Source organism: Hemiscyllium ocellatum, chromosome 17, assembly GCF_020745735.1.
Source record: "Hemiscyllium ocellatum isolate sHemOce1 chromosome 17, sHemOce1.pat.X.cur, whole genome shotgun sequence".
Taxonomy (NCBI): Eukaryota; Metazoa; Chordata; class Chondrichthyes; order Orectolobiformes; family Hemiscylliidae; genus Hemiscyllium; species Hemiscyllium ocellatum.
Window position 1 is genome coordinate 57,116,416 of NC_083417.1, and position 7,632 is coordinate 57,124,047.

The window sequence follows — 7,632 nt, forward strand, 5'->3', positions numbered from 1 at the left end:
TCATGTTCTTACGATCAGGATGAGACAACAAAATTTTAATGCTTGCATGAAGTCAATTAGAAGAGTGATGGGCTGGCATACAGACAGAAATTCTATTAGTGCTTAGGGCTGAAGTGCAAGCCATCAGGGAAATAACTGTTCAACTACAAAGTGTTCAATCATTGACAGCTCAATTTACATTTACTGAATTTCCTGTCAAATGCTGGATTGACTTCAACTGGTGTATTGTGTCTAGTTGTGGCCACCACACTTTAGTACTAATGTCAAGGCTTTCAAAACGGTGCAGAAAAGATTTACAAGAATGGTTTTGTGGGTGAGGTACTTCAGTTTTGAAGATTAATTGGAAAAGGTTGGAACTGTTTTCCTTCAAGAGGAGAAGTTTCAGAAGAGATGTAATGGATGCATTCAAAATGGAAGGGTCAGGAAAATGTAGACAGGAAAAACTGTTTCCACTGATGGATGAGAACGAGGCACCAAATTATGGTGATGGCTTAAGAAAAACAGACAAGAAGGAAGTTTTTTCCGTGCAATAACTGGTCGGGATCTGGACTGCATTGCCCAAATGTGGTAGAAGCAGGTTCATTTGAGACATTTAGGAAGGCATTATCCAAAGCAAGGTACGCAGGAAGAGGTCCAGGTATCGTACTCAGTAAATTGCTCCATCAGAGAACATACATGGTGATCGGAATGGCTGTCTGTAACCATCCTGTGATGCAAAGGAATGCACATCATTTTCATGTTTTATTATTTATCAACACAAATTCATTCATTGAAGGGCTGGAAGTCTCATTGTAAGCAGATGGTCTCAACATACTGTGCAAGCACGGCATGTATCTTTATTCAAGAGCAAAATTAAGTAATTTAGAGCATTCTTGTATTGATCACTCATAGTTACTATAATAATATGAAATCTTTAAGATTGTTAAAAGGACAAGTTTCAAACATTGCAATAGTCCTTAAATGCATTAAGTGGCAATACAATCTTTACAAAGAAGAAATTTCTGGGTTTATAAGAAATAGCTGACAAATTTGCTGTACCCTGAGGAAACATCATTACTGGTATTAGCACCACTTATCTCTCAAGGGAGAAGTACAGTGAAATAAAACCTTCACAAAAAGGTCTAGATCCAAAATCTACATTAAAGAAAATATACTGTACTTGAATATTCTAAACACAGGTAGTCAGTAACTTGTCAAGACGACGGGGCTGATACCGTTGGGTACAAAAAAAAGAGGAATGACTGGCAGAATTCTGTCAATAGGAGGATAAAACTGAGCCAAATGCAACAATTAGTAACTTTCTCCGAAATGCAACATTAACTCCAAAAACACAGTCACATGCAGAAAGCAATAATTTAACTGCAGTTTCAACATTCTGCAGTTGGTATTATGACTCAGCAGTCTAGTTTAGTTAGTCTTTCATTAATCAACAGTAACTGGAAAAGCTCATGACCACTTCTGAATGCATACTACACAAACAGTTGCCTGCATCCATTACAAACAGGAGTTAAAGGAAAGAGGAGGCAGCATGCTCATAGATTACTTTCCTGTCATAATCGAATAATATTAGGCAACCTGATACAAAGATGACTTTTCAGCAAACATTAATTTTGAACACTAATAATTCATTGGGCTTTCAACTAATTTAAAAAGATTGCAAGTGATTCAAGATCCTAAAGCTCATGTAGAAGAGATCACAAGAGATAATCTTGTGTTATAAGGGAATGGCGAGACAAAAGGGCTATCTGGATCATCTGGAAACTTCTCAAAGCAGTTATATACTGAAATACTTTGAAGTATAGTAACATATGGGAAAACATGGCAACAGTTCTAAAAACTACATCCAACAACAAGAATAAACTATTGACTATCAGTAATGTAAACCCTGAAAATGTTTGGCAGTACTCCCAAGGTGAGAGGTTACAATTTCAGGTTACCGCACCTTTTGGCTGTTGAAGAGTGAGTGCAACAGCTATTCAGAATTCCTAGTAACACACAAGTGATCCAAGTGCATATATTCAGTACAAGTTTTCGGCATTGCTAAGTGTGAACAATGCATGATATAAGGCAGAAAATAATCTTCCTCACAATTCTCATTATTTGAGCCAAATCATACATAGATCTTGATACGAGAGCCAAGATTGCATAAATGTGGAAGAAGACACTTTGTCCTAGATGAATTATATAAGCTCAATAATTTAAATAAATGCCAGCTTACATTGGTACATCACATTGTATCACCACAATTAACTTAACAAAATAGTTCTCTCCTAAAACCAAACAAACAGTTTCTTGTCTCGTATGTGACATGTCCCACAACTTAAAGTTTTAAAGGAACACATGCAGATGGAAACAAAAACAGAAATCGCTTGAAAGACTCAGCAGTTTTTGGCAGCACCTGTGGAGAGAAATCAGAGTTAATGTTTTGGGTCCAGTGACCCTTCCTCAAAACTGGCAAAGCACGAAGGATGAAACTGGAGTCAGAATCCAAAAGGGTGAGTCTGAGCCAGAGGCACTGAGAATGTGATGCGGCTGTAGAAACAAATCTTAGCAAATACCTGGTCAGATACCAATAGCAACAATGAAATTAATGACGGGAGACAAGAGAAAAGATTTGAACAGAAATGTGACCGGAGAAGGGAGCAAGATTGCTTCAAGGTGGGCATGCCAAGAAGAAATGAGTTAAACACGAAATAAAAACCGAAGGATCTGTGGATAATCATTTACAACGTCCGCAGTTCTGTTTTATTTAGTATGTAGATTAAGTTAGTTTAACTACACTAGTTTTTGTTCCTGAAATGTTTTCAAATCAAATCCAGGATATAATTTATGCAAAGATTCTAATCATGGCACCAATCAGCATGGGTGATATGCCATATTTTGATTACATTTCAGGCAATTCAGGTCTGGCAATAAAAATGGTTCAAGTAACATAAGATTCTAATAACAAACATGCAAGATTAACACCCTATTGACAAAAAGGGGCAAGAATTACAAAACCCATAGTAAACAGTAAGACATAGTTGGGCAAGTTTGAAAATCAATGTATGTTCTGAAAGTTTACAAAAATACATTGAATGGTTGGTTCGGAGAGCATTCAGTTAAATCATTTAAGTATTTGATTTGGTTTCAGTAAATTGAACTGTTCCAGCATAAATGGCAAAACTAAGGTTGAAAATTGCCTAGGTATATCACATCCTGTCCACAAAAAGTAGGACAAATCCAACCTGATTGAGCATATACTGATGTGACGGGTGTTAATCAGCAGCAAAATGTATGAAGGTATCAACAACAGTTCTATTAAGCTGCACATGCTCCCTAATGCTCACAATCAATAAATGTGAAGCTGGAAAAGCATAGCAGGTCAGACAGTGTCCAAGGAGCAGGAAAGTCAACATTTCAGGCCAAACCCCTTGATAGGAAGCTTTTGTCACGGTCACTTAGTTTCTGAGCTCATTATAGCCTTAGTCCAAATAAGGGCAAAATGGTTGAACTGCAAAGGAGAGGCAAAAGTGCATTTGACCTAGCATGGTATTGAGGAACCCACACAAAATTGAAGTAAACATTAAATAGGGAATAAATTGCTATCAGCAGGGAAAAAAAACCTAGCACAAAGAAAAATGGAAAATGGCTGTAATTGTTGGAGGTCCTAGGATTGAGATGATTGACATCTCTGCAGGAGTTCCTCAGGGTAGTATTCCAAGCCAAATCTTCTTCAGATGCTCCATCAATGACGCTCCCTCTGTCATAAGAGCAGATATGAGCATGTTCACTGATAACTGCACAATATTCAGCACCATTCATGATGCCTCAGATACCGAAGCAGTTTGTATTCAAATACAGCAAAATCTGGTCAGAATTCAAGCTTGGACTGTTAATTGGAAAGATGTTTGAGCCATACAAGTGCCAGGCAACCATCATCTTCAAGAGAGAATCCAACAATGGTCCCTTGACATTCAATGGCATCACCATCACTGAATGCCCTATTAGCATCAGTCAGGGAGTTATCATTGACCAAAAACTGAACTAGAGCCACCATATAAATACTGGGAGTACAAGAACAGTCAGAGACTAAGAATTCTGCAACAGGTAACTCATCTCCTGACTTCTCAAAACCTTGCCGTCATCTACAAGGTACAAGTCAAGAGTGTGAATACACTCCACTCGCTTGCAGGAGTGCAGCTCCAACAACACACATGAAGCTCCACATTTTCTCGGACAGAGCATTCCATTTGAAAGGCACAATATTTACTACCTTAAACATTCACCATCTCCACCATTGACACCCAATGGAAACAGCATGTATGATCGACAAGATGCACCATGAAAGCTCACTAAGGTTCCTTAGCCAGTACCCTTATGCTATCTAGAAGGAGAAGGGCAGCAAATGCAAAGGAATATCACCACTTGCATCTTCCCACCCAAACAGAGGGCTATAGAGGCCAAGATATTGAGTATATTTAACACAGAAGTGGATAAGTTCTTGAATAGTAAATGGATCAAGAGTTACAGGGAGAAGGCAGGAGAATGAAGTTGAGAAATATATCAGCCATGACAGGAACAGCCTCGATGGACCAAATTCCCTAACATCTATATCTTATGATCTTATAGTATGCCATTTAATCCCTCCTAACAACCTGTATCGTTGCACCTCTACTTCTTTAACTCTTAAGAATTTTACTAATTATTACATATCTAAACTCAGATGTTTTTCTGAGTAAGATGTTGCTTTACAATTCTCTACTATGAATGCATTTACAACAAATCTTCCTAATTCACCAATCTGCCTACATCCTTAAGTGTTTCAAAAACGTCCACAGTTTCGCGTACTCTTTAATTTTCCACTATCACAGGAAACATAACACAGGGGACCCTCACTGCAGCTATCATGCCAATGTTAAGTTTCCAAATGACACTAAGCTATTCTAATCTCAATTTACTGGCAATTATATTATTCCCTTCTTAAAATCATGGTTTCAAGAACACGTTACCATCTTTGTCAGAAACAAGCCTCCCAATTTATACCACTCTAAAGAAACTTTGCTGAAAATTTCTAAGCAGTGAGACACCCGGAGTGATGAGTACAATCTTGATTTCCTCAATCAAAGAAGGATTTTCCACCTTCAAAAAGGAATGAAATAAGGGCTTGTTAGATTTATTGTTGCAATGAAGGGACAGCCTCAGAAGAGATCATGTAGATCGGCCATATTCTCTAAAGATTAGAAGAACGACAGGAGATCTCCTTGAATCATGCAACACTCTTCAAAAGCATGATACAGACAGATATTGGGAGGATGCTTCCATTGGCTTTATAATCTAGAACTAAAGGGTCAAAGGACAAAAGTTGGACATTAGGCACCAAGGAGAAATTTCTACCTTAGGCACCACTAAAAGATCAGTCAGAATGAATTCAAGGAAGAGATCATTAGGTTTTGAATACTTAAGAAGATTAAAGAATATGGAGACACAGCAGGAAAGTAGAATTGAGTTAGATCAGCTCCAATCGTACTGAATGGTGGAAAAGGTTCAAACAATCTAGAGTCTTCACTTCCTGCTTCTTAAGCAGGGATAACCCTGGTCTATTTATCATTGCTAACGTGTCTATCACTGATATGTCTTCACTTAATTATCTTCTGAAAATTTCAATACTTAAAAACTTCAAGTTTGGTCTCTCCACTTAGCTTCAATTCCAATGAAAACAGCTGCATTCTTTCATAATCTCTCGTGTGATGTTATTCTATCACTATCCTTTACATGGCTTGAATATCAATGCTAAACTTGGGTGCCCACATATGCACATTATACCCCAACAGTAACAACTGTTCCCTTGGGGAAAAAAAAAATCAATATTGCTTCCAAATGTTTATATTTTTCAATATTTCTAGAATATCAATCTAAAAATATTTTTATATGACCATAGTTAAATTATAGCATACTGACCTTCAAAGATCAACATATGTATGACCCTAGATCTCTCGCTGACCCCCCAGTGCTGTTAAGACACTACTTAGACATTTCCTTACATTGTTTATTGAGGAGAAACGATCATTCTCCAATTCTCTTTCAGAAGAGACAGACATCATTTTAAAATTTTGTCTCCGGTTTCCTGCAATCTCCCTCAGAAAATGATTCCCTCAAACTCAGTTATCAGACACTTCTTGCTTCCCAGTTGCAATCTTGGATGGTTCAGCTAACTTGGTAGATCAGGGAATAACAACAATATCTGTTTGAAAGTGTGCTTAAGTAATTTTAACTGAATGTCTAACCGTGGGGGTTTTCAGGCTTGATTTTACAGACAGTATTGTAAAATGCTAGAGATGACAGATTATTTGCTGTTGCAAGTTAAATACTTTTGAAAGCAAGTGTATAATTGAAGTAGCATACTTTCAAATTCAGGAAGAAAATTCAATTCCTTGCATAAGGCCAGGACCTCTGTTCAACATCTCATCCAAAATATAACTGCAACACAAGTGATCAGAAACATAGCTACGCTGGCAGTGTGGTGGTCCCTCAGCACCATTACAACAATCCACCCCTTCCCAATCACTGCACTCTAACTCTGTACTTTCTCCAGCACCTCAACATTCATAGTAGGGTGCTTTGATAATACTTTTCCATCTCACACAATAATGCTACTCTGACCATGTGAAGCTCCTTCTGCAGTACTGCCCCCCAGCACTGACTAACAATGGGATGAATGGGGGCCCAGCAACATCTGCCTTGGCTGCACAGCACTGTCTTGGCACTAGAGACTGACAGTATACCAAACCACTTTAAGAGCTTGGAGCTCCCTGAATGCTGTACTGGGATTGCCAGCCTGGAACTGTATGGCTCTGGAGGGGGCCTTCAGCCCAGACTCTGAGAAGACAGAGACACTACCTGATCCAGGGATGGCTGGCACAACTGTTCCAGGGGATGAAACAGGCCATCCCCTGCCAGAGACTGAGAGTATGGACCTGGACTGGGATCCCCTTGCTCCTGGAGGGGGTAGGGGAGCACCAAGTGGATCCCCAGTGTCCAACCTTGCCATCACCTGCCCATGATTGACGTTACCTCTCACTCCAGCCTGTCTCCACCATGATCCTCGGATACCCCTGTCACCAGCTCAGCACCACCCCCGTTACCCCTCTGTCTCTCCTGTGTCTGTCCCCCCGCCCCCTGTTATTACCTCTCTCCCAGACCACGGCCTGCTTTCTCCGTCAACCGGCTGCCGCCTGCTCCTGGACCGATACCCAGGCTGCACCGCGGGCCGCTCTCCCATTGGCCGCCCGGAACACACATCCGCCTTCTCATTGGTCCACCTCCGCGCCACGTGCGGTTGCTGGCGGTTCTATTGGCGGAGGGTCCCGGCGGGCTGGCCGCAACAACCAATCACAGAGCCTCAGTTCATTAGACAGTAACCTCAGGAGCTGATGTTTAAATGAAATAAACCAGTATAAAAGATAACCCAGTGAAATAAACGGGTGTAACAGACTATATAGTGAACTAAACCAATATAATAGATAACCGAGTGGAATGAACCATACAATAGAAATCCAATTTACTAAACCAATGTACCACAATATAGCGAGATAAACGAGTGTAACCGACAATATTGTGAAATAAACCAGTATAATAGATAATCCAGTGAAA

At 39.7% G+C, this 7,632-nt stretch overlaps 1 protein-coding gene across 2 annotated transcripts in view; it reads right to left on the bottom strand.

Moving 5' to 3' along the window:
* Positions 1 to 7,233, bottom strand: part of nup93 (nucleoporin 93) — a 131,672-nt gene extending 124,439 nt beyond the window's left edge. Inside the window, exon 1 of one of the 2 annotated variants that reach the window (XM_060837777.1) lies at positions 7,169 to 7,233. The gene's annotated coding sequence lies outside the window, so the exon portion shown is untranslated. The remainder of the gene's footprint in view (positions 1 to 7,168) is intronic. The other variant, XM_060837778.1, reaches the window with a different exon arrangement.
* Between the last annotated feature and the right edge of the window lie 399 nt (positions 7,234 to 7,632).